Genomic DNA, 27,265 nt, shown 5'->3' with positions numbered 1-27,265 from the left:
TCGTCTTCGCTTTTCTGTGTGTAGGTTGCAGGTACGCAGCTGAAATTGAAGATCTGGAATCCTTGTGCAGAGACGAACAGATCCCCCTTCGTTTCGCGGATTTTTCGGAGGACCGTGGCGCTCGAGCGCCATCGTCCCTGACATTTTTTCCAAAATTTTGGGAGCGAGATCTTACTGTATTTTCCTGCTAAAATCCAGAATTTTGGCTGATTTTATCAGTTATAACACTTTCAAAATTACAGTCAAAGTTGGTCTTGTGATTGCTTGGTTTAAGGCTTCTAAACATTCAAAAATCATTGAAATTGAAATTTTGTGTCAAAATTGTGTTCTTACTGTCCTAAATCTGAAAAGTGTGTTTGCATTCATTCGAAATTTCAGTGCTTTATTCAAATTCTTGCAATTTGTGACTTTTGAAATTAAGTGCTTAATTACAACAACTTTAATTTCCGCTTTCAAAATTGAATTTTTCAATTTTTAAATTTCAAAATTTGCATTGCTCTTAACATTCCCTCTAAAATCATAAAATTCAAAATTTCAGTTTCCCTCTCTTTTTCAAAATTCAAATTTTACATTTTCGACAATCTTGGTAGGGTTCAATTTTGAATTTGCAACTTTAATTTGGCCTATCTACAGATCGTAAAATCACTCAATTTTTTCAGATTGGCTTTAAAATCATCATACCTTGCATCCCTGCAAATTTCGAAAAAAGTTGCAAGGACCGTGTTGCACTCCGAGCGCCACGGTCCCGGACATTTTTTCCGAAATTTCGGGAGACTGTCATGATTGCATTTAACAGTTTAAATCCAGAAGATTGGCTGATTTTTACAACAATAAGCCCTACTTACACTATTCCCATTAGACGAAGCCGTAGAATTAAGTATTTCCGAGGTTTAATTACCGAGGAGATGGAACCTAATTTGAATAGCCTTTTTAACGAGGACATGGGTAATTCCTCTAATCCTCTTAATGATGAAGAAGCTCTCTATGAGGTTTCTGAAGAACAACTTTCGAAATTGGATAACCAATTTGACGATTTTCACCAATGGATGTCTCATGAGTATCCCGATAGTCAAGCTCTTCCTTTAATTGAGGGTCTAAAACGTATGCTTCAAAGTGATAATAATGGAATTGATATTTTGCGTGGTATTGCACACATTGTGGATTCGAATGTGATGCCTATGAAGAGTTGTGCTAAAAATTTGGGTTATACACAACCTCCTACTCAAGTCAATCATTCTATTCCTTTGATGACTTCTATTGCTAGCGTACCTACCTTTACATCAAACATAATGACCACTTCTATACAAGACTGTAGCGTCATAAATTGTACACACTCACTAGGGTGGTACAATTTCAAACCTAGTTTAGCACCCGCCTTAGTGCATTTTGCATTCTGCATTGCATTTCTCCTTAAGCACTTAATTAATCAAATTAATTAGGTCTAAGGTCCTATTTCATCATTCTCTACATCATAAAGTTGGGCCCTTTCACTAAAGCGCGCCCCTCGCATCACTCAATCAAAAACCCTAATTAAGTCCTATTCCGAACTTGGGGGCTTGGTTTCGGGGTCAAAACATCTCGAAATCACCTGTAACTTCAGGATTCTCTCTAAAATCATCATATCCGACGGCCCTGAAAATTTGGTGAAAAGTTGCCGGGACCGTGGCGCCCGGTGCACATGGTCCCGGAAATTTTTGCCGAAATTTTGGGAGCACAATCCAATCATAAAATAAAGCTTAACCCCAAGAAATTGGCGGGATATTCAATCTCTAGGTCGGCCAAAATATGAATTTTCAATCTAGGGTTTCCTACATAAGAGCTCTCCTTCTTCATTTGAAGGGATGGGATTTTTGTTTCGAGGAACTTCATATGCAGCGAAAGAGTAGATCTTTGAGGACTTCAACAACATTCAACATCATTCTATCAAGCATCTATCAAATTCATTCATCCACTTAGGGCTTGGAAGACATTGAAGAACAATAGGAGATTACCGACTGAAGATTGGCTTGTACTCCTCCCTTGAGGGTTGGGTATGATTTCGTATTGTTTTCATGTCTTTGCATAAGCTTTGATACATCATTTATTCATGCTTTAGATCACATTGCATCTTGATTTATAGCATTTACATTATCATTTGCAAGCAATTAGGGTTTACTTTCTAGGTTGCTCTAGTTTGCTTTCTTGCATTTTGGACCTTGCACACACACTAGGTCTGCACACACAATACATTTTACAAAACAACTTGGCTATTCGTGGAGGTGGAAATCACCGAAGTGGGGGTTTGACTAAGGCAAAACCCTATATAGCCGCCCCTCCCCTTTTTTCAGATATTATTGCAGGTTTCGGGATTCGGACGACGCCGCGGGATACAGATCCGAAGAGAGAAAGTTGGAACATCACTCTGTGTGAAATTACAGAGCAAGAGACTGGGACAGGGGCGTTGGGTGCCCTGGTCCTGCCAGGACAGGGGCGCTGGGCACCCTAGTCCCTAGGACAGAGGCGCTGGGCGCCCTGGTCCTCTAGACAGACAGTTTGTAGACAGTTTTCAGGCAGTGTTTCAGAGTGCAGAACAGTGGTTTCCGGTGTAGTTTTCAGGACAGTGGCGCCCGCGCCCCTGTCCCAAACATTTTCAATCTGATTTTGACTCCGGGTACATATCTGCATTCTTATTTTATCCTTACATTTACAGCTGTTCATTGTTTAATCTCAATTCTGCAATCTTGTTATTGGTTCATACTTGCATTTTGGGATTAGGGTTTGAACTTGCATTACTTAATCTTACAATTTCAACAAGGGAATAGAAATCCTAATAGATATCTCGTGGCTCTCTCTTTCACCAAAAGAAGTAGCCAATTGTGCGATATCTCTAGGATCTTTCGTATTCCGTAATGTGTGTTAAAAGATAGGATTAGGGCATGTTAACCTAGTTTCGCTTTTTCCCCAACACATTTTGGTGAACCCGACATGAAACTATCATTGCTTCCTCTTCCATTGCATTTATTAGATCTAGATCTAGATTTAGTGTGTTTTCATTTCATTTTCATTAAAAAGAAAGAAAAAAAAAAAGAGTGTGTTTCTTTGCATTGTGTGTTTAAATTTTATGCAATCTTTTCAAAATGTCAGATTTTTATTTGCACAATGTTCATGCTTTTGATGATTATTATGAGTATAGCCAAGATGAATTAGATGAAGCTTTAGATGAGTTTTTAAACCCTAAGGATGCTAAACCTTCATTTTACCAAAAACTCATAAACCTTGTTACTATGCCATTTAGGTGTGAAGAAAAAGATAAGTCGAATGATTCCTCTCAAGGATACATTCCTATCCACTCTTCCCCAGAATCTAGTAACATGGTTGTTTTCAATAATCCCCTCTATGAGGAGATGTCTCCTTTCGAATTAAAAGACAAACCTTTTAACGGATATGATCATGCCTTGTTGGATGATGCTCTTGATGACTTTTTGGCTTTGTCGAAACCTATAGACAAAAACAAGACCTCTAAATTGGTTAACATGATAAACTTGAATGAACATAACAAGCCTCTTTTTGAAGTCTAAGGTGCTTATCCTTCTCCCACCTTTCAAGTTCTTAAATCACCTCTCCTTACTGTCCAAGGAAGGTATGATCATGATTCCTTTCGTACCCCGAATAAACCAATCATCACTGTACAAGGAAGAAAACCTATAAGTCCTTACAATTATGCTAAACATATAACTAGAGAGAGTTATCATGCGGTTGCCCATACTTATCATACCAGAAATAATAGGCAACCTAATCCTCCTCCTATTATTCCGGTTTCCCTTCCTAATCCTCAACCATTTCTTCCTCAAGCTCCCCGTATTTCGCAAGTTATGGGTAAGGAATATGATCTCATAGAACAACTTAAAGCTACCCCTGCTAAGATATCCCTTTGGGATTTGATTCAAACTTCTTCCGCTCATCATGGAATGTTACAAGATGCCTTGAAAGATTTGAATGTTCCTCCACCGAATACATCTAGTAATATAACATCTTTTGTTAACTCTGTGATGAATCCTAAAGCTCAAATTGTGTTTACCCAAGATGAGTTGCCTACTAGTGAAATTCAACAACAATATGACCCCTTGATGATTGTGGTTGTCATGAAAGACAATGTTATAAGACGAACACTAGTAGATAATGGCTCTGGCCTTAATGTGTGTAGCATTAATTTATTGCATAAGATGAATGTGGATACATCTCTTATTGAGCCTGATTCTCGTCCCATTCATGGCTTTGACAATGTGGCTAAGACTTCATTAGGTATCATCACCTTACCTCTCATAGTGGGACCTGTTACTTTGCCTACTCCTATCCATGTTATGCCAGGAAATTTAACATACAACTTGTTATTAGGGAGGCCTTCGATTCACAGCATGCAAGCTATCCCCTCTACATTGCATAGACAAGTTAAATTCATTTATAACAATAAGACATACACTTTGATGGGTGATACTAATTTTCAAGCTTGTCTACAAACATCTACTTCCAAAGGGAGTTCTTCTAAGCCATCCTCGTCTAGTGATGACTCTTTAAACAAGAAACCTATCGATGAATCCTCACTCTCCGATGATCGGAATTCTTTGGATGAGTCTGGAGCTCCTGAAGAGGATCCTTCTCAACTTGAAACTACACATAAAAAAGATTTTGATCCTGAGAAGGTTCTCGTAGAGGATGATTGGGGATCTCTTGATTTTAACCCTACCTTTGTAGGTGAATATAAGGTTCCTTCTAGAGAAATTAAAGTTGAAAAGAAGGAAGAAGCTGAAAATCACAAAGTTGAAAAGAAAGAAGAAGCTAAAAATCAATCAACCTTACCTGAATCTATGAGTAATAATTTTGTGGCCGCTTCTCAAACTTCTTCTCCTCACATCTATAATTATGAAGAGTTTGATTCTTTGTCTTATGAAAAACCACCTTCTCTTCCTGAAATGGCTGATCGTTATGGTCGTGGTTTTCGCATTTTTGCTAAGCATGGGTATCATGGAAAAGGTTGTGGTGCTCATGAACAAGGGATAAGAGTTCCTCTAGAGACTAATTTTAACAATTATGCCTTTGGACTTGGCTTTAATCCCTGTAGACGTACTAAAGCTTCTAAAAGACCATGCATTAGTGTTAATGCTATATCTACATCTTTATCAATACAACATCCTGAGTATATTGATGGGGATCCTTCGGGTGATTGTGCTTTGGATATCTTCCCTACCGACGATGCTTTAGCTGAGTTCTTGGGAGCCTATGACACTCTTCCTCATTATCATCACAATAGGGGACTCCCTTATTGTTTGAACACTGAAGCCTATTTTGGAAAAGAGATTGATAACGATAAGATTGTGAAAGAATTCCCTCAGTTAAAGGATACTCCTCAACAAAGTAATCTTCTCATAAGTGATACCCTTGATGTTTAGATGGATCCTTGCAACAAAGAGAAAGTTATTAAGATTGGAAAATGTTTGGATGAAGAGGAACAGAAACAATATGAAGAACTATTGCATGAATTCCCTGAGATCTTTGCTTGGACATATTCTAACATGCCCGGTATAGATCCTAAGATCGTTACTCATAATATTGTCTTAGTTCCTGATGCTAAGCCCGTGAAACAAAAGATTCAAAAAATGAATCCTAAGGTGGCTCTGCTTGTTAAAGCTGAGATTGAAAAATTATTGGAGGCTGGATTCATCCGCCCTATTGACTATTCCCCATGGATTTCAAATATTGTCGCTGTGGCTAAACTAGATAACAAAATAAGAATGTGTACTGACTTTCGAGATTTGAATAAAGCTTCCTTGAAAGATGATTTCCCTCTTCCAAACATTGACATGATAGTTGATTCTACGGCAGGACATGCCTTGTTATCCTTCATTGATGGTTTTTCAGGTTACAATCAAATTTTTATTAACCCTCAAGATCAATTCAAAACTGCTTTCACCACTCCTTGGGGTACATTTTGTTGGATAATGATGCCTTTTGGACTTAAAAACGCTAGTGCAACTTATCAACGACCGATGACCCTTATCTTTCATGATTATATGCATAAGATTTTAGAGGATTATGTTGATGATATCTTAGCTAAATCCTTTCTTCACATGGATCATGTTAAAATCCTCCGACAAATCTTTGAAAGAATTCGTAAATATCACATGCACTTGAATCCCCGAAAATGTGTTTTTGGTGTGGATAGTGGAAAACTATTAGGATTCATAGTTTCGCATCGTGGGATTGAGGTGGACACTAAGAAAATAGATGCTATTGTCAACATGCCACCTCCTAGAAATGTGTCTCAACTTAAAAGCTTACAGGGAAAGATTCAAGCTATTCGTAGGTTCGTGTCTCAGCTTGCGGATCGTACCTTTCCTTTTACTCAACTTCTTAAAAAGGATATCACTTTTCAATGGAATGAAGACTGTCAGAAAGCATTTGAAGATTTAAAAGTGTATTTGGCTAGTCCTCCTATTCTTCAACCTGCTGAACCTTCTAAACCCTTCCTTCTGTATACAGCTGCTTCTTCTCATGCTCTCGCAGCATTGTTAGCACAATATGATAAAGATGGTAAGGAATGTCCGGTTTATTACATAAGTCATACCTTACTCGATTATGAGACCTGATATTCTGCGATAGAAAGACAATGCTTGGCCTTGGTATTTGCGACTCAGAAATTGAGACATTATCTTTTGAATTCAGAAGTCCATGTCATGGTAAAGTTTGATCCTTTGAAGCATCTTTTCTCTAAAACTGATTTATCAGGACGTCTAGCTAAGTGGGTTATGATGTTAACTGAATTTGACCTTAAGTTTGTTTCCCAAAGAGCAATTAAAGGACAAGCATTGACCGATCACTTAGTTGAGGCCCCTTCGCCTTTCTCCTTCCCTAACCCTGAGTCCTTTCCTGATGACTTCATTCTTTCTATAGAGAAAGATGAAACTTGGGAGTTATACTTTGATGGCTCTAAGTGTCATACGGGATCAGGGGCAGGTGTTGTTTTAGTTTCTCCTACAAAGAAACCTATTCCCTTATCATATCGTCTAAATTTCCTGTGTACCAATAACATTGCTGAGTATGAGGCTCTTATAGCGGGAATAAAGGCAGCCTTGGCTCTAAACATAAAACACATACATATCTATGGAGATTCGCAATTGATTATAAGACAAGTAACAGGAATATATCAAGCAAAACAAGACAAATTATCACAATATAAAGATCTTGCTATCTCTTTATTGCAAAATTTTGATTCTTATACCATGGAACCTGTTCCTCAAAAAGATAATCGACATGTGGATGCAATGGCATGTGTGGCTTCTCTAGTATCTTTAGAGGACCCTATGGTCGATCTTAATTTCGTTATTCACAATCTTATTTCTCCGGCTATTGAAGATGATTCTAGCTTGATAACATGTTGTGACTTTGTAGACTCAGATGAATGGTTCTCGCATATCGTAAGATATTTGACCGATGGTACCTTTCCTGATTCCGCTAATAGGAACACTAGGGCTAGAATCCGCAAGCTGTCTGCTAGATATATCATCCTTTCTAATGTCCTTTATCGAAGGGGTTATGATGGTCTTCTCCTTCGTTGTCTTAACAAGTCGGAAATCCCCATTGCTCTTGAAGAGGCACATTCAGGTGCCTGTGGGGGGCATTTTGGGGGCAAATCCCTGGTTCATAGGTTGCTTCATATGGGATACTATTGGCAAACTATGCAGAAGGATTCCTTTTCATTTGTTAAAAAATGTCATCAATGTCAACAACACAATAATCTGATTCATGCTCCTGCCCAAGAACTTCGTTCTCAAGTAGCTTCTTGGCCTTTCTCCGCATGGGGTTTGGATCTTATTGGAAAAATTTCTCCTCCTTCATCTCAAGGACACACCTTCATTATAACTGCAACAGATTACTTTATGAAGTGGGTAGAAGCTATTCCTCTTCGCTCTACTACTGCTGAAGTGATTTGTCAATTTCTCTTAGAAAACATCATTTCTCAATTTGGGATACCTTCCACTATTATCTCAGATAATGGAACATCGTTTAAAAACAAGGATGTGAAGAAATTCCTCGAGAAGTATCATATCAAACATCGATTTTCTACACCATATTATCCTCAGTCAAATGGTCAAGCCGAATCATCTAATAAGATAATTGAACAAATTCTTCGTAAAACCGTAAATAAGCATGGTAAGGATTGGAGTAACCAGCTAATCTATGCTCTTTGGGCTTACCGAACGAGTGTATGAATTGCTACGGGAACTACTCCTTATAATCTTGTTTATGGTGCTGATGCTATTATGCCCTTAGAGTTAGAAATTCCATCACTTAGGGTTTCTCTCAAAGGTATAGTAGATGATGACTCTTATAGGGAACAACGACTTCAACAGCTTGAGATGCTTGATGAACAGCGCATAAATGCTCTTGAGCATATTCAAGCGTATCACAAAACTCTACAACGAAGCTATAATGACAAGGTTATTCAACATTCCTTCTCAGTAGGTGACTTAGTCCTTTATGAGAATCAGCGCAATGTGAATGCCTTGCCTGCTGAAAAGGGAAAATTTAGTCCTAATTGGCTTGGACCATATATCATTATTGAGGATTATGGATCAGGTGCTTACAAAATAGCGGATGTAGACGGTATGCCTCTTAAAGAACCTATTAATGCTATGCACTTGCGTAGATATTATGCTTAATTCTTCATTCTTCATCTATCTTCCTTTTCAATTCTTCAACATTGGATAATATGTTGGTATCTCTTAGTTAAAGAAAAATAGAATTAAATGTTATGATGTTTAATCTATATTGCTTCATTCCTGACAAGCGTGTCTTCTTACTTTATAGTTTGTCTTGAATTCATTTATGTAAATTGTAAAAGGTTTACATTCTCATTATGCTGACATATTATACAATGTCTTTATGTGTTAAGTAGAATCGTATCATGTTGTGTTTAAGTACAAGATTAAATCACATTAGTTATATGATTCTTAGGCTTAATGCATATTTCTTCCTTATCATCAATGTAGTACTTGATTAAACATTTTAATTAAGTCACACATGTATCAATTTAATCATGGAGCATTGAGAAATCAATCACATGGAAATTAAATTCTGAACATACATGTACATTTACCAAATGTATTAGATTTAGTCAAAACAAAATATACATTGTTTTAAGCATTAAAGATAACACATTTGAGACAAAAGAGAAGCATGTATATATACATATATATGTGTGGATCGTATACAAATCTAGGTCACTGCACATCCAAAATGTGACCCCTCTTCTACATCATAAAATCATCTCCTATCCCTAGGGCTAGTGGCTGGAGAGTGTCGACTGGATGCTCCCTCCTGGTCTGGCTATGAAGGTGGACCCATGGGTGTGTAGTGCGATACAGATCGTGAGTGACTCCGAGAGGAACTCCTATGATCCCTATCCATAAGGATCGCACGATAGGTGATAGCCTCGGTTTGAGCCGCTGCTAGATCTCGCCACCCTTGCTGGAGGTCCTCTGATAGGACTCTCTCTCTCTGCCGCACCTGTTGGAGGTCCTCTGATAGAACTCTCTCTCTCTCCCTCCATATATCTACCTGTACTCAGAATGGGAAAAAAAAATCCTCATGCCGACCCGCATTCCCCTGAGGCCTATAGGCAATCCGTGAGGAACTGGGGATCTGTGCTATCATGGAAATGTCTGTCATTGCCTGCTGAATCAAGGAACACCATTCCTGCACATTAGCTGTGGTAGTAGAATAGATTTTTGTTAGTACCATCCTATATCATCAAAACATTAATCAATCAATATAAACCTACTATACCTGGATCTCCCTCGCGCCAGTAGGGATCATGATATGGTAGTATCTGTGCCTGGGCACCACTAGGCTCCCCTCGCTCGTATACTCTATCCATGATGGGTGTAGGCTGGACGATACTGGTGACAGGTCTCTGTATCGCCTCCTGTTCCCCCTGTTGGGGAATAGGAGGTGGATCCAGAGCTATGGTATCATCTCCTGAATGGTGGGGAGCTGCATCCGACTCCTCCTCATCATCTCTATCCTCCTCCTCATTGTCCTCCTCCTCGTCATCATCATCCTCATCCTCATCCACATCCTCCTCGTCCTCCTCTCTATCTGCATCCTCATCCTCCTCCTCCTCGTCACTGGGCTAATCGCCTTAGGTGGATCAGGATCTCCCGCCTCCTCATGACCCTCTCCCTCCTCTGGCTCCTCTGACTTGGATCCCTCGTCCTCGTCTTGGTCTCCATGTCTCCATGGGCCTGGATAGCCTGTCGGATGATCTGGTGGAAAGATAGGACCTGGATATGATCTCATGAACCATGAAACATATCTACGCTGTGCTCCAGGCTCTGCAGAATAGTCAGTGACTACATCCTGATCAGATCCCTCTAAATCTGTCGTCTCAATATCATCTACCATTGGTCTCGCTACTGCTCCAGGTCTGGGAAGGACTGGTGAGTGTCGAGTATAGATGGGCACATCGGCTGGAACACACTGCTCTAGTCCGAACTGCCTCCGTACTCGGTCAAAGTAGAAAGGGACTATGATGTGTGCATATCATCCTCGCAGTAGGCGGTTCCTCTGTAGACATGCTAACTGTCTCTCCATACCATCCCATCTGTGCATCAGTAGGTAAGGTCTCCACACTATCACCTCGACTGTCAGTCTGTCAATAATCACTCTCCAATATAATAAATCGCCAAATCTCCACTCTTTGGTAAGTGGATAAGCGAACACCCTAGGTCGCTCACTCGCTGTACTCAGTGGAAAGCCGACGGGCCTGGTGCATGTGAAATGCTCTAAAATCCACAACTGTAGAAGTGTGCATGTCATCAAACTGCAACCCTATCCGAATACATACTCCTCAAGGTCGTGATAGAGATGTGCAAGCATACTCCGACCCCATGCATAAACTCTCCTGTGTCTCTCCATCGCTCTGATACACAATGTGAGGCCCCCATGCATGTGTGTCCCTCGCCCATTAGGGCAGACGGCTAGTGCTATGATGGCTATCATAAGGCGTCTCAGAAGTGGTACCTCCCCTGTAGGATGTAAGAGCCAGCTGACCATGATGCGACCTCTCGTCTCGCTCGGCATGACTCTCCCTATGCAATACACCTACTCTCTCTGATGATCCTCCACTGACTGATCGGTCGCGTATGTAATTATCGCTCCTCTGATAGGAAGACGAAGTATACGGTACACATCCTCGAGTGTGACCGTCAGCTCTCCTACTGGAAGGTGAAAGGTGCATGTGTCAGGATCCCATCGCTCCATCAAGGCCATCAGCATCGTAGGATGAAATCGAATGGCCGACATGAGAATCACATACCACAATCCCACAATCGATAGTGTGTCTCTCTCTGACTGAGTCAGCCGCGGAATCTGATCTCACAAAGTGCGAAGAATATGTCCCGCTGCGTGCTCTCTCATGTACGGGAGACCCTGCAACACGAAAACATGACCGTAATCAGTACTCGATCATCGAAATCGCAAATGCAAACCGTCGCACATCGTATGCTAGCCCCGAACCCCTCGCCAGGCCCTGTCAGGGACCATGGCACCCTGCAGGGACCATGGCGCCCCTGTCAGGGACCATGACATCCTGGGGGGACCAGGGCGCCCCTCAGGGACCATGGTGCCCTGGGTGGGCCCCGGTCAGCCTTCGAGGCCCGCATACAATCACGGAAAAGTCAAACATGCAAAAAATCAATAGTCAAACGTTCAGTCAACTCACCTCGTCCAGTGGCTCGTCATCGATCACGATTTGGCACAGGATCTCGATCCTCGTGGGACACTCTGGTCGTCGTGAAGGCATGATGATGGCTATGTGGGCTCCGCTGCACTGAATAGTATTCTGAAATCAACAAAGTGACGAACACAAGTGTCACTTTCGAAGTATATACTCTCGATTGTTTATTCTTACTTTTTGAAACCCTAATTATCCTCTACCATTCATTTTATCATAACTTGGGTTTGGGAGATGCGATTTTTGAGCTGTTTGTTGCGTTGGAATCGTATTTTCCTTCTCTTACTCTCAAGATGTTCCAAAAAGTGCTCTGATGAAGCCTATTTAGCAAACACCCCTCATCAACACTCTCTTACATAATTTGTCGCGAGTAAACATGCTACCCTGTTTCACCTCCCTAATAAGCAAGTCGAAACAGGGGGGGGCATATAGCTACTCACAGATTTCATCACTTTCCCTAGTAAGCATTAGGTGATTTTGTGATCTAACGTTTGTTTTGTAGGGTGCGGTTCCTAACTGTGTACTGCAGATACCGCTGGGGGCTTCGTCCGACATCTTATGGATATATCCTTTTTCAAAATAATGTTTACTTTTTTGTACTTTAGCTTGCATATGCACGTAGTACTCATATGACCACTAAAGTGGGGGCTAAATGTAGCATCGTAAATTGTACGCACTCGCTAGGGTGGTACAATTTCACACCTAGTTTAGCACCCACCTTAGTGCATTTTGCATTCTGCATTGCATTTCTCCTTAAGCACTTAATTAATCAAATTAATTAGGTCTAAGGTCCTATTTCATCATTCTCTACATCATAAAGTTGGGCCCTTTCACTAAACCGCGCCCCTCGCATCACTCAATCAAAAACCCTAATTAAGTCCTATTCCGAACTTGGGGGCTTGGTTTCAGGGTCAAAACATCTCAAAATCACCTGTAACTTCGGGATTCTCTCTAAAATCATCATATCCGACGGCCCTGAAAATTTGGTGAAAAGTTGTCGGGACCGTGGCGCCCGGTGCACATGGTCCCGGACATTTTTCCCGAAATTTTGGGAGCACGATCCAATCATAAAATAAAGCTTAACCCCAAGAAATTGGCGGGATGTTCAATCTCTAGGTCGGCCAAAATATGAATTTTTGATCTAGGGTTTCCTACATAAGAGCTCTCCTTCTTCATTTGAAGGGATGGGATTTTTGTTTTGAGGAACTTCATATGCAGCGAAAGAGCAGATCTTTGAGGACTTCAACAACATTCAACATCATTCTATCAAGCATCTATCAAATTCATTCATCCACTTAGGGCTTGGAAGACATTGAAGAACAATAGGAGATTACCGACTGAAGATTGGCTTGTACTCCTCCCTTGAGGGTTGGGTATGATTTCGTATTTTTTTCATGTCTTTGCCTAAGAGACCACAACCTAAACACCCAAGTGATAAGAATGAGAACATTCCTCCTCCTCAATCTTTTTCACTTCCTACTAAGACTAGACGAAATCGTTCTGCACATGAACGTCGGCGAAAGCGTCGTCTTAGGGCTCAAGCAGCTGCTTCTCAAACTTTGCAATCTCCAAAAACACCTTCAACAAGCATTATTCCATTTTCTCCTCACACGAAAATTGAGCCAAAATCTCCTAAACATAAGATGCATGATGGTCTTGATCCTGTGCAAGTTAAAGATCCTATTTTTATAAATCTTGATGATGCTATAGATGAAAATGTTATTCATGATGAAAATGTTACTCCTCTTGCTTCTGATAGTGAATATGAACTTGTTGATATTGATAACCATTTATCTAATGAATTTTCTAAAGCACTTATCCTAGCTCCTAGACAAGAACAATGTGGCTCGGAACATGAACATAGCCCTTGTTTGGATCTTGTGATAGCTCCATCTGCTGTGTTGGATGTTCCTCCTCTAGCGTGTTCCCTACCTTCCCGAAACATTGATCAGCAAGATCGGGGGGTAGATGATGTGCTAGATTGGTTACATTAGCATAGCAGATTCTCTCCCTCTCTCTTTTGTTACTTCTTCTATATGTTATTCTCAATCTTCTATTTGTTGTCCTTAGTGTTGTCTACTTGAGGACGATGCACAGCATTGAGATCTCTCGATCTCTCTCATGTTGACTCAAAAGACACATGTGTTCCCTTCTTCTAGGTGACCTTCCTTGATTGGGGAATGAAGAACAATTATGCATACATACATATGATACACATGAACTATCATACAGCATACTGACCCCGAGGAAAGCAGAGTCACCTTGTGCTTTGTGTTTTGTGTCTATTATCCTTGGGCTTATCTCACACTTGGGGGCTAAATCCTTGCGATAATGTGCTCCTTTCCTTTCTCATTCTTATATATATCACTACCTTAAAGCAATCACCCTCGGTGAGGCGTGTGCGATCGCTTTAACGTAGGGGGGCATACATCCCATTCATATCTTTTCAAGATACTTGAAAATTTCTTGACAAACTTAGCTTTGCCTTGAAAATTTTTGATATCTTTCTTGCATGACTCATAGTGAGGGAACCTTGCTACTGACAGTCATGGTTCTCCCTCGTGATCTTCCCTTTTACTTTGTCAATCAAAGTCGTAAGATCCTTAGTCCACTGGGGGCTTGGTGTGTCTTGCCTCCTTGACGTGGTGAAAGTCTTTCAATGATTGTTCCTTGTACTTTACCGGAAGTATGAGCATATATACTTCCGCTAAAGTGGGGGCTAAATGTAGCGTCCTAAAATTGTGACACTTGCAATTTCGACTGCATTTCGGTCTTCACGATGGCGACACAACACGCAACTTGAATGGAGACCCCGAAACCTGATTACAACACCAAAAACTGCATTTTCTTGCACCCTGGCCTGAACCTCCTTGCACCCTGCTGTCCCGGGAGGTGGGACCAGAGCGCCCAGCGCCCTGGTCCCTTAGGACCAGGGCACCCAGCGCCCTGGTCCCCCAGGACCATGGTGCCCAGCGCCCTGGTCCCTGGGCCTATTTTGGGCCCGGTCTCCTAAGGGGTCTCGGGTCTTTTTGTTTGCAAATTGGAAATTACATTCCCTGGTCGGCCTAAGGTCGGGAAAATCAGTCTTTTAACCCTAATTGACAAATATATAAACTACATTTTTCTCTCTCATTTGGTAAGAAGAGGATATGTGTACAAAGCGTGGAAACTATACTCAAGCATTCAAGCATTCAAACATTCAAGCATTCATTCCAAGTCTCCATTCAAGGCTAAGTGTTGCATTCAAGACAAGGATTCAACCATTGAAGAGGAGATCACTTACTACATACTACATACAACATACTACAACAACATACAACATCTATACCTTCGCACATAAGGATACAAACATCCTTAGAACAAGGTATTAGTACTTGTTTTACATTACAGACATTTACATTTACAGCACTTGCTCATTTCTTGGTTAATTCCAAAACCGGGGTTTGACCTAAAGGCAAACCCCTAATCCCTAACCCCCCAATCATCTTCGCTTTTCTGTGTGTAGGTTGCAGGTACGTGGCTGAAATTGAAGATCTAGAATCCTTGTGCAGAGACGAACAGATCCCCCTTCGTTTCGCGGATTTTTCGAAGGACCGTGGCGCTCAGGCGCCATCGTCCCGACAACTTTTGCTCAAATTTGCAGGACAGCACCGTATCAACATTTTACTGCTAATTCCAGGTCCGCAGCTTCATCCTATATCCCTATCTCAGTTTATAAGTGAATCTTTGTCACTTTCTATGCATTCCTAGCTTAATTCTCCTATGCACATTCTTTACAAAAGAGGGTAGCCTTGATGTCTTAACCCCTTGAAACACATTTAGCATCCAATCTTGCCTTGTGTGGGATTGGATCTTGTGAGTTTCAACCCCTCTTTTGAATGTAAAGTCTCTCCCCTAAGTGAAAACCGTCAACCCTAGTGAATCTCCCTTCTCTCTCCTTGGAGTTGGAAGAGGGGAGAGCAACTAGGGTTCGATTGGGATTTTCCGCTTTACACTACTGCTACGATTTACTAAGTCATTATATGCATATTCTGCCTAACCAAGTACTAGATCCCAAGTCTGCCCATGTTGTTTTGTAATACATCTTAGCAAGTTATCCAATGATCTATTGACTACCTCTATCTAGCCATCTAATTGAGCATTATAGGTAGATGAAAAGGATAACTAGGTGCACAACTTTTTACAAAGTGTCCTCTAAAAGTTACTTAGAAACTTCACATCTCTATCACTAACAATGTTGATTGGAAGACCATGACATCTGACTATCTCCTTGAAGAAGAAGCCTGCAATGTAGGTGGCATCATTGGTGTTCTTGCAAGGTATAGAATGTGCCATTTTGCTAAACCTATCTACCACCACATACACACTATCAAATCCCCTTAGGGTCCTAGGCAAGCCTAACACAAAATACATGCTCAAACATTCCCAGGGCCTCTGAGGGATGACCAAGGGTTGATATAGATCTACATTACTTGATGATCCTTTTTCTCTTTGGTAGATTGTATATTTCTCTACAAACCTTCTCACTTCTTATTGCAACTTGGGCCAATAATAAAACCTACCAACCTACTCCAAAGTCTTATCTATGACAAAATGACCTCCTAGTCCTTCTTGATGCTTCTCTTGGATAATATTTTTTCTCATAGAACTTTGAAGAATGCAAAGAAGATGTCGCTTCAACAAAAAACACTCCTGTATCATATATTCTGAATAATAGACATGTGAGGTGTTAGAAAAATTAGAACAAACACTATATATCATCGTTGTAGAGATTCTTTAACTCACTCAAACCCACACTTTTGCAATTGTATCTCCTGCATAGTCATGACCCTCCTACTTAATGCATCAACTACCTTGTTGGTAGTACCCTTCTTGTGCTTAATAGTGAATGTGTAGGATTGTAGGTATTCAACCCACTTGAGGTGTCTTTGGTTCAACTTCTCTTGCCCATTGAGGAAACTAAGGGCATGGTTGTCAATGAAGACTACATATACTTTGGGCAGCAAGTAATGATGCCACTTCTTCAATTCTTGCACCATGGCATACAACTCCAAGTAATAAGTGGAGTACCTTCACTTAGCTTCATTTAACTTCTCTGAGAAGAATGCTATAGGATGACCCTCTTGGCTTAAAAATACCCCTATTGCCCTTTGTCTAGCATCATATTCTATTGTAAAATACTGATTGAAATCAAGCAATCTAAGGGTTTGTAGCTTTTCTATCTTAGATTTCAACATTTCAAACCCCTTATTGGCTTCCCCTATCCACTTAAAGTGACACTTAATGCCTCCTTTAATGGTGTTGCATATAAAAGAACAAACATGGATAAAGTTTCACACAAACTTCCCTTTAAAAGGATGCCATTCTATGAAAATTTCTAACATCACTTATTATCTTAGGGATAGGCCAATTAAGTATTGCTTCTACCTTACTCATATCCATCTTTAAACAATCTTGAGAAATAACAAAACCAAGCTATACTAGCTCTATTTTAAAAACCTCTCATTTTTCAAGGTTAATCTTGAGTTGAGCCTCCTTAAACTTCTTCAAGACAATCTCCACATGCTTGAGGTGTTCCTCATTGGACTTGCTGGAGATCAAAATGTCATCAAGATACACAGTAACAAATCTACCAATAAACTCAACTAAGACTTCACTCATGAGCTTTTGGAAGGTACTAGGTGCATTGGTGAGACCAAATAGAATTACCAACCACTCATATAGGTGTGCATTAATTCTAAAGGTTGTCTTACATTCATCTCCAAGTCTGATTCTAATATGATGATAACCAGACTTCAAGTCCACCTTTGTGAAGTATCTTGCACCTCCTAGATTATCCAATAGGTCCTCAATCCTTGGCATGGGAAACCGGTACCTTATAGTGATCTTATTGATTTCTCTTGAGTCAGTGCACATTCTCTATTTTCCTCCTTTTTTAGGCACTACCACAGTAGGAACAACACATGGACTCAAACTCTTCTTGATAAACCCTTTATCTAAGAGTTCTTGCACTTCTTTGGTGATCTCTTCATTTTAACTAGGTGTCATTTTATAGGCATCTTTGTTAGGTAGATTGGCCCCAGGTATTAAGTCTATTTGATGGTTCACATCTCTCATTGAAGGCAAAGAATCAGACATGTCATCTCTGTTGGCATTCTACACTGACATGATAATGGTTGATGTTGTCATTTATGGAAACCAACTAGTAACAGGATTCTACAGGTTCACCGACAAACACAGACATCATCTACCGGCACTAGTAGGCACATTCACTGACATCGAAATTACATCGGTAATGAAGTATACCGGCACTCAGGCCCATGTGTGTGAAAAGTGGATTTAGAATCTGTATCTGCAAGACACAACACTTCAATCAAGTCATTACATGCATGGTTGGATAGATATAATCATGAATAATGAAACCATAACAAATCGACCCATTGCCTTCTAAAAGATGCGAGTATAAGATTGCTCTCAGATTATCAGCAATACCAGTGACTAGACAACATCAAGACGAAGGATTTAATCTATATGAGCATGATGAATGCTAGATGAATGCAAGATTAATCTAACAAGATATAAGCAATATGAATCTAAATGATTTAATCAATGTGAAATAATTAATATGTAATACGCAAATAAGTTCTAAAGCAAAAACAGTATAATAACGATATATTCTCTAGCCTTTTTTGAATGAGAGATGAGAACCTGAATTTATAGAAAATTCAGAAAGAAACCAACGGCTGAGATCAAATGATGATGAGCGGTCAAGATTTTCCAAGAGGAAGCACAATCCAGGTGAATTGATGTGATTGGATGCTTTTCTTAGTTTTAAAGGAAAGTTGAAATAAAATTAAGATAAAATCAAGAAAATCTGATTTATTCTCCATTTCATTCAATTTTGGGATTTAATTGTTTTAATTGCTTTCTTTGAGATTATTTATTAATTTTTAATTTGTTTTTCAAGATTGTTTCCCAATTGATTTCTTTTCAATTTTTAATTCTTTCTTTTGGTCAATTAATTCCTTTTTTGTTATTTGTTTCCATTTTTGAAGATTTGTGCTCATAATTGATTTATTCAATTAAATTAATTCCTCTTTTTTGATGATTTGTGGCAAATTGATTTATTTAATTAAATATGCAAGGATATTCAATTAAAATAAATAAGATAATTGTTTAAAATAATTTACTTGGAATGATCAATTAATTAAATAAATATTTAATTAATACTTAGGGATTGATTTGCCATGTGACATTTGATGATTTTAGGAATTAATTGTGTGCTCAAGATTGATTTAGTTGCCTTTGGTTAGGACCTTAGTGGTGTTGTCAAGATTAGGGGCTCATGGTTTAGATGACCATTTTTAGGGTATTACATGTGCCCCTCTTTGAATTAATGTGTGAGTAGTGCGTTGGTTCAAAGAATAGTTGATGTCTAGGAGATGCCAATTTTGAACTTGATTGATCACGAACTAGATGAAAGCAAGGTGTTTAGCTTATTCAAAGTGACAAAGTTGAATGAAGTTTGATTAAAGTGATACCGATCCTGAACTTGATTTAACTAGGAACGATAGAAAACAAAAGATACTGAACTTGAACTTGATTGATCAAGAAGCAGATCTTACTGATCTAGAACTTGATTGATCTAGACACAGTGAGTGATGATAAAAATCAATCTTGAACTTGATTGATCAAGATACGATGAAGATAAACTATTTAGCTTGATCAAGAAATGAATACTAAACATCTGCTTAGATTGAGTGTGATTAAAGAAACTCTTTAAACCCTTGATTGAGTTTAAACGAATAATCAGCTTGTTGAAATTGATTAACGTTAAGAGATTGACTCAGATAAAAGACAAATATTAGCTTGATTTGAAGAGATAAAATTGATATGCCCCTAGCAATTGATTTGATTCAGATGATTGAGAAATCTCAACTTGATATAAAGCAATGAAGATGAGATGCCCCTAGCGATGAGGTCTTATTTGATTGATTTTCTTTAGTTGAAAAAGATGTTTTTCTTGACTTTTGATGAAGATTTGAAAATTTTCTCGACGTTTGAAGAATGTGAGGTCATAAGGTCACGAGTATGCCCCCTCGGGAGCGAAATTTAAAGATAGCAAGGGTTCATGATTATAGGCAATTTTGAGCGATGATAATGATTTGAGAACAAATTGAATCAGAGGAATTTTTGGAATTTTTGATTGATAAGAAATTGAGCACAAAGTTGATTTGAAGAAATTAAATTGAGATGCAGCGTTGACTTGTGAGAAATTGAGCGCAATTTGAAGAAAGAATGAGCTTTGGATGAAAAGAGTGCTAAGTGGTCCAAATTCTAAAATTGACTAGCAAAATGATCTCTAATTTCAATTTCGATCCCGAAAATGGACTCAGGACAGTCAAATTAGCTAAGGGTACAATTTTCATGTCCATCAAAGCAAGTTGAAAAGTTAGGTTTTTGGCTATATATGGGACAAAAGTGTCATTTTCAATTCATTTTAACCCTCCAAGTTTGAAAATTCAAAAAGCCTTTTGTGAAGAAAAATGGTGGTCGCTACTCGTCAGCATCGATTCGAGCACCAAAGAAGACATAATCAACCCCAAAACTAAGAGCCAACGATAAGTGATCGATCTTAAGCCTGTTTATGTTTCCAATTTTGGATTTTTTTATGCATTTTTCAAGTTTTCCATGTGTTTTGGGTTGGGTGTCCTAGTTTATCATGCGAGATAGGATCCTATCTCGTATGAGAAACTCGTAAACAATCTTTTGTCATTTGAGCCCATTAGTTTTGTCATTCGGGGGGCACCCATGTGATGTACAACAGGTCTGTAAAAAGACCATTTTGTCATGTGGGGTCTAATAAATTGTTGTTTGAGCTTGTTTTGTCGTATGACACCTATTCCTGACTCATATGAGATTCTACTTTTTTGTGTTTTGTCGTTCGGGAAACAGTGAACATTTTTGAAGGTGTAAATGTGAAAATTTGATTTTGTATTTGACTTAGTTGGATTTGCATAATGTTTTACTTCTTGTGTAGGCTCATTTGGAATGTTTTCTGATGCTTCATTGTTGGATTGTTGCAGGTGCACTTACCTCCTATGCTCTTTAGATGCGTTTATCCTCCTACCATAGCCTTAGATCAAGATTTATCTGAGGTTGAGCAGACTCATGTTGATATGTGCGGCTTGACTCATCTATTGAGATTACCTGATATCCATGTGAACCACAAGATGCTCACAGGTTTCATAGAGAGGTTTCATTTGAAGCATAATACATTTCGTTTGCCAGTTGGGGAGTTGACTATCACTCTTGAGGATGTGTACAGGATCCTTTGTATCCCTTTTGCTGGGGATAAGGTGGATTATGATACCATGTTGTTACCCGAACTGCAGGCAGTGAGGCACGTCTTTGGTGATCCTAACATTTTGACTTGTCCCATGAGTTGGGACATACTTATGAGCAGGTACAGTGAGGAGTATCCCCTGGCCTATGTTCTAGTAGGGTTCATCGATTGCTTTTTGATGCCAGACAGAGGGTAGTAGGATTTCTAGAGCAGATGGGGCCGAATGCTAGAGTGGTTGATAGAGACTCCTCAGAGACTTGGCTAGGGCTTTTGTTTATTGGCCCACATGTATTGAGAGATGCATGAGATCGTATACAAAGATGGGCAGAGCATGGCCACGGGTGTGTACATTTTGCAGGTGTGGGCTTGGGAGCACCTTCCCATTTGTCAGCTGATAGTAGCAAACAATAGAGACCTTGGGCAGCCAATCATTTATAGGTATGCTGGATATGTCACACAACCCCATCTGGGCAAGACAAAATTCAGGAGACGACAACTCGATGACCTGATAGTCCTCGTATGGAGACCATATAGAGGTTTAGAGTTGTGGGATGACTAGCAGCTAGTTCACAGGGACCTGTTTGTTACACGCCCACTGATTGGGAGGTCATAGACCTTTGTGGAGTGATTTTTCAATTCATGAGTGATGAGGCAGTATGGCCAGCCTCAGGGGATCTTGCAGGAGTATACAGCTTATGCTCAATATGCAGATGAGGAGAGACAGGGATGGTCTCTGTGGTTATCATGTGCGTTGGTGATGTAGGAGTTGATAAGGTTACACCACCTAAGGTGGTATTACCTAGATGATGATGCAGAGGATGGAGGATCTGGTTGCAATCTTGCAAACTAAAGTATAATCTGGACCCAAACCCCAACACTCCTATGGTGTTTCAAATGCTCAAAGTGCCTCAATAGGCTCAAAAATTTTCTTCACCTTAATCAGGTGTTTCCTCCACCTCCACACACATCAAAAAACTTCAAATAACATGTCTCTAAGGTTTTCAAACCTTGACTCTTCAACTGATATCAAAATCAAAATCTAGCCCTTCACTAGGCCTATTTGTCTAGTAGCCGGCTGGACTATTTTTGGCTCTTTTAACACACATTTCCCAAAACATGGACCAATTTTATGACTGATTTAGATACCCAATATCAACCTCTATCAACACCCAAAATATTTTATATGGTTTCTTTGGAACAAATCATTCAAAAAACTATTGTCCCTAGTCACCGTGAGGGCTAATTAGGTCTGTTTGTGAAGGAAGTACCCTCCAAACTCATCCTCAGGTCTAACCCTTCCATACAGTCTTTAGTTATGATACCAAACCAATTATTTTCTAAGTTTTAAGTTTTGGTTGCACTCCTAGATACCCAAACTCCAAAAACCTCACTAAATCAACCTTACAACTAGGGCTTTCTCAAAATCCCACCTCCAGTCACTTCTGAGGCTCAACCAAAGTTCAAAAACCTTCAAAATGGTGTATCTAGACACTTAAAAGCATAAAATATCCCCCTTGTCCAAGTAGATTCTCTGCTGCTACACCCTAGCCTTCATTTTCACTCATTTTCAGTCACTTTTCTTCAACTTTCATGCAACTTTCATGGTGTACACATGCACTCTTCATTCCTTCCTATCAATAAAAGGTTAGGAAACTATTTTAAAAGTTATTAGGCATCCACCCTATGAGAATCAGACCTTTACATTCATAGGATGGATCCATACATGCTTGGAAACTCACAAAATTAGTGAGAAATCACTAGTTTTCCTGGGACAGTCAGCAATAAAACAAAAATGATATCTTTTAAAAGAAATTCAGAATGTGTAAATAATGTAATGAATAGTCAATGGAGTCCCTAGAACATACTAATATCAATCCCTTCACTTAGAAATGCAAGAAAGCATGAATAACACAAGGTTTTGACAGCAAATAAAGATATTTTTATTGATTTTCTCGAACAGTCCATACAAATCTATACCAGCATCGTCTAACCACACACAAATGACATAAGAGACTTTATAAGTCCTTCCCCAACCAACTCCAACTGATCCCCAACTGATTAGAATGATTAAAGTGCTTAAACAAGTCATAATCTACTTTCCCTCCAAAACTGGAACTAACCGTTGGAAATCAAGTTTCTAAATTTAAACTTCATTTCTAATGCTTCAATCAACTAAAACCTATCAAATCAATTGGTTTTAATCATGATATAATAATTTAAAACATATTAGACCCTTATTCAACCTATCTAGACTCCTAGGCATCATTTGCCCAATTACCTAGCATTTTGGTCTTTAGGCTTTTATCAGGACCTTTAGGACTTTTATACAATTTATTAGATTCATCATTACAATAGGCCATTATAGGCTTCAATACATTCCAATTGACTTGATTTTCTTCATGATTCCACCCTTGCATCTTCCTGGTCTTCTTAGTCTTGTAGGTTTGCCAGGGTGCTCCTACACCATACTCCCCACCAATTAAAATACTCTTGTCCCAAGAGTGATGCTGCTGCCTCCAAACATCAGATTTCTTTTTCCCCCTTACAAATCTTGATTGAGGGATGAAATAATCCCCAAAATTCACCTTCTTTTTGCTTATCAAACTTGTAGTCACATCACACATTAGATTAGAAACAAAACATGTATTTTGCTGCTCTTGTTTAGGACATTGCTGCTCATAACCAGTCTGTACATCTGCTCTTCTCTGATCCACTTGCTGTACCTTCAACTTCTCTTTCACATCCACATATCCCTACTCAACAATAGGACATTTTACTGAACCAATTTGCACAAAAGATAAATCCCATAAATCATCATGAAGAGGACTATTCTTCCTCATAGTCTGCTGCAAATTAACATCTTCCTTCCAACCAGTATCTTCTTGTTTTTCAACCTACCTTATCATTGGTAAATGCTCCCCAAAACATATTATAGGATGCTCTTTCAAAACCTCCAAAAGTAAATGATTCAACTTATATTTCTAACCATCTTTATGAACCAAATATGTGTTATCAAATCCATCATGTATTGTTCTTCTACTATGTTGTCAAGGTCTTCCTAATATCAAATGTGCACAAGTCATAGGAACCACATCACATAACACCCTATCTTGATATGGACCAATAGAAAAATTCACATAAGCATTCAAACTAACCTCTACATGCTGATGTTGGGTAACCCAAGTGGCCTTGTAGGGATTAGGATGGTCAAATGGTACAATTCCTAACTTGGTTATCATATCAAGAGACACAAGATTACTATGTGATCTTGAATCAATGATTACCTTACATATCTTTCCTTTGCATAAACAAGTAGTTTTGAAGATTGTTACCTTTGGTTCTTGCTGAAGTTTCTCACCTTGCCTTACCATCAAGAAGTCACCTTCTAGGATAGGGTTTGCTCTCTTTGATTCTTCTTTCTTCTCATCTTCTTGTACCATATTCACTCTTCTATCTCTTCCTTGATCTGATTCAATCCACTTAGGACATCTGAATGATTGGTGCCCAATCTCATTGCAATGAAAACAATTACCTGTAAAGATTCCACTTCCTCTTCCAAATCTGCCACCTCTATGGTTGTATCCTCCTCTTGGTTCTGAAAAACTTTCTTTACCTTTCTCATTGTTGCCTTGCCCTTGATCTCTATTACCTCTTCCTCTATTAGAAATGCCTCCTCTTCCACCATTACCTGATCTTTCTTGTTTTCTTTTCACCTTCTCTTCTGCTCTAATTGCTAACCGATAACATTCACCTATTGTTTTCGGTATTTGTAGACCAATCTCATCTTGCAAATTAAATCTTAATCCATTAATATATCTGGCTACCTTTTCATCTTCTTCCTCATATCCTCCTCTGATACTAAGCTTGTGAAATTGCTCAGTGTAAGCCATTACATCCATCTCTTTTTGCTTCAGATTCTGTCTCATCCTCTTCACATGAATGGTATAATCAGATGGTAGGAACTTCTCTTTCATCAAACTTTTCATTCTTGACCAAGTAGACACTTTTGTTAATCCTCTTACCATCCTATCATTCTGAAAACTAGTCCACCATGTCAATGTTGTACCTCTCAACTTAGTCTTTGCAAATTTCACTTTACTCTCCTCTTCCATTTCTTCAAACTCAAAATAGTTATCCAAGGCATCAAGCCATCCCAACACCTCTTCACTATCCATCTTCCCTTGATAGATAGGAAAATCAATATGACTCTTACCTCCACTACCTTCTATTGCCTTCAACAATCTTACCAATCTCCTTTCTTCAGGGTCTTCTACACCATATGCTGGTTGCTCATGCATTTCATGCATTCCTTCTTCATCATTGCCTTCTAGGTTGTCTTTCTCTTCTCTTCTTCTATTCATCTCAAGGTTATCTATCCTTGATTTCATAGCTTCTCTCTCCCTTCTCCATTGTCTTTCTTCCCTTGCCTTAGCTTCCTTTCTTGCTGCATCTTGTTCCCTTCTTTCACTTCTTTCCCTTTCTAGGATTTCCTTCAATTCTTCTAGTTCTCTTGCCAACTAATTCTTAGGTGCCATAAATAACTTTAAAAAACCTGCACCAGACATTTTACTGATGCTCTGATACCACTTGATGTAGAGGATGGAGGATCTAGTTTCAATCTTGCAAACTAAAGTATAATCTGGACCCAAACCCCAACACTCCTATGGTGTTTCAAATGCTCAAAGTGCCTCAATAGGCTCAAAAATTTTCTTCACCTTAATCAGGTGTTTCCTCCACCTCCACACACATCAAAAAAATTCAACTAACATGTCTCTAAGGTTTTCAAACCCTTGACTCTTCAACTAATATCAAAATCCAAATCTAGCCCTTCACTAGGCCTATTTGTCTAGTAGTCGGCTGGACTATTTTTGGCTCTTTTCACACACATTTCCCAAAACATGGACCAATGTTATGACTGATTTAGATACCCAATATCAACCTCTATCAACATCCAAAATATTTCCTATGGTTTCTTTGGAACAAATCATTCAAAAAACTGCTGTCCCTAGTCACCGTGAGGGCTAATTAGGTCTATTTTGTGAAGGAAGTACCCTCCAAACTCATCCTTAGGTCCAACCCTTCTGTACAATCTTCAATTATGATACCAAACCAAGGATTTTATAGGTTTTAAGTTTTTGTTGCACTCCTAGATACCCAAACTCCAAAAACCTCACTAAATCAACCTTACAACTAGGGCTTTCTCAAAATCCCACCTCCAGTCACTTCTGCGGCTCAACCAAAGTTCAAAAACCTTCATAGTGGTGTTTTTAGACACTTCAATTCATAAAATACCCCCCTTTTTCAAGTAGATTCTCTGTTGCTACACCCTAGCCTTCATTTTCACTCATTTTTAGTCACTTTTCTTCAACTTTCATGCAACTTTCATGGTGTACACTTGCACTCTTCATTCCTTCCTTTCAATAAAAGGTTAGGAAAATATTTTACATGTTATTATGCATCCACGCTATGAGAATCAGATCTTTACATTCATAGGATGGATCCATACATGCTTGGAAACTCACAAAATTAGTGAGAAATCACTGGTTTTCCTGGGATAGTCAGCAATAAAACAAAAATGATATCTTTTAAAAGAGCTTCAGAATGTGTAAATCATGTAATGAATAGTCAATTGAGTCCCTAAGACATAGTAATATCAATCCCTTCACTTAGCAATGCAAGAAAGCATGAATAACACAAGGTTTTGACAGCAAATAAAGAGATTTTTATTGATTTTCTGGAACAGTCCGTACAAATCCATCCCAGCATCATCCAACCACACAAAAATGACATAAGAGACTTTATAAGTCCTTCCCCAACCAACTCCAACCAATACCCAACTGATTAGAATGATTAAAGTGCTTAAACAAGTCATAATCTACTTTCCCTCCAAAACTAGAACTAACCATTGGAAATCAAGTTTTTAAATTTAAACTTCATTTCTAATGCTTCAATTAACTAAAACCTATCAAATCAATGGGTTTTAATCATGATATAATCATTTAAAACATATTAGACCCTTATTCAACCTATCTAGACTCCTAGGCATCATTTGCCCATTTACCTAGCATTTTGGTCTTTAGGCTTTTATCAAGACCTTTAGGACTTTTATACAATATATTAAATTCATCATTACAATAGGCCATTATAGG

Source organism: Cryptomeria japonica, chromosome 11 (genome assembly GCF_030272615.1).
Source record: "Cryptomeria japonica chromosome 11, Sugi_1.0, whole genome shotgun sequence".
Classification (NCBI taxonomy): domain Eukaryota; kingdom Viridiplantae; phylum Streptophyta; class Pinopsida; order Cupressales; family Cupressaceae; genus Cryptomeria; species Cryptomeria japonica.
This window is presented reverse-complemented; position numbering follows the sequence as displayed.